At 39.4% G+C, this 1,733-nt stretch overlaps 1 long non-coding RNA gene across 1 annotated transcript in view; it reads left to right on the top strand.

Moving 5' to 3' along the window:
• Positions 1–703: 703 nt before the first annotated feature.
• LOC113236220 overlaps positions 704–1,733 on the top strand; it is a 12,204-nt gene continuing 11,174 nt past the window's right edge. The window contains exon 1 of the long non-coding RNA XR_003310928.1: positions 704–790. This is a non-coding gene — a long non-coding RNA (uncharacterized LOC113236220). The remainder of the gene's footprint in view (positions 791–1,733) is intronic.

Genomic DNA, 1,733 nt, shown 5'->3' on the forward strand with positions numbered 1-1,733 from the left:
AAAAAAAAACGGCAGAGTCGCAGCACTGCCTGACCCCCAGTTAGATATGTGTACTATAGCAAAAAGGCCATAGCTCAGCGTCGGTGTTTACTCAAGAGCAAACCAACTACAGCTACAACCTAGAGGGTGCCGCGGATATGATAACCAGCTAGCTGACGCCATTTCTTCAAATCAATACATATAATAAAATCGTAAATAAGCTGAGTACCTTAGTATTGTAAAGTAAAACTACTTAACACAGGCTACTGTGGCTAAAACATCAGTTCTTAGAATTTAATAACTAAGATGTCCATTTTAGTATTCCATAGACCAAGCCTCTAAGTCGAGTTTTCAACCGACTTCAAAAAAAGAGGAGGTTCTCAATTCGTCTGCATGTTTTTTTGTATGTACGTTTTGCGATAACTCGCGCATTTGTAAACCTATTTTAATGATTCTTTTTTGTTTGAGAGAGGGTACCTCAGTAGTGGTCCGATTTAAATTGGAAGACAATATTCCACCTCTAAGAGTGGCAAACTAGGTCGTGAATGACTTTTGAAGTCCTCTGTACTGTAATTATGGTTATCAAAATCTCTTTAATTAAAAAATAAAGACTACACTTTAAATGAGTTGATATATCTTAAGACGTAGTCAATTTTGCTCGGCCACTAAATACTCTAAAAACCACGTGAATTTTCAATGATATTCAGACTGGAAACTATCTGTTACAGTTGGCGGCACGACGGTTGATTCGTTCCCCACCACTGAAGACTGGGACAACGAGGAGTGGTCCGGCTCGCTCTCCGACACCAAGGTAAATAACGTATGTCCATTTCTCTGTTTATTTACAACACATACACACACCGTCACTGCTGTCTCCCAGACAGGTACATTGACTTCCAACTCTACAATCTGCTTACACTATAAACAATAGAGTAAAAAAACTTTTTTTTGTTACTAAGTGACAGACTTTAAATGCAAAAATCTGAGGAGCACTGCCACTGCGCCCGTCATCTTGAGACATAAGTTGACAAGTACTATGTGCCTGCAATGTCACCAGCCCCATTACCCTTCAAAACCGGAACGCAGTAATACTCACATTACTGCTTGGCGGCATAAATAGGAGTACGTCCTTGGACGAACTCTTTCACAAGGAGCTCTACTGCTTCTGCTACCTAAAGTCATTGTTAACCTAGACTTGGTTTGATGCAATCAAGTTTTACAACAATTGTCATTGCGGCATTTTGAGCGTCCCCGCGGCCGTTCGGGTGTAGATAGCAGCCGTTTTGACTCGATGCTGTGTACACGGGTCTTTTCTAAGGGATTGTTTACGCCACAGAACAATAAGAACAGTAGAAGTGGTTAGTTAGCATAGCGCGCGTGCTAACTGTAGGAGTAGTTCCGCCTAATTGAGCTCAGTCCGCCATTTTGTGGTGGTATTATATATTATGGGTAAATACTAAATAAATTTGCAATTGTCTGTTTATCGAATTGATTTTTAATACTGTAACAAACGAAAGTAAACATTATCCCATTGCAGTATGGTCGAGTTATATCTTTTGGAGAACTAAGTAAAAAAAAAATTAGTGCTCTAACAGTAGTGATGAAAGAGAATCAGTCTTTTAAGGCCTTTTAAAAAACTTCGATTAATTTTCAACGCCTCACGACTATTCTAGTCTTTTAGCCCTCAAGTCTTGAGTCATAAGACTAAAAACTGAAGACTAATTCGAGTCGAAGTCTTTTAACCGTAGGAAGCT

The sequence above is a fragment of the Hyposmocoma kahamanoa genome, unplaced genomic scaffold, assembly GCF_003589595.1.
Source record: "Hyposmocoma kahamanoa isolate Upper Pololo Valley unplaced genomic scaffold, ASM358959v1 89968, whole genome shotgun sequence".
Classification (NCBI taxonomy): Eukaryota; Metazoa; Arthropoda; class Insecta; order Lepidoptera; family Cosmopterigidae; genus Hyposmocoma; species Hyposmocoma kahamanoa.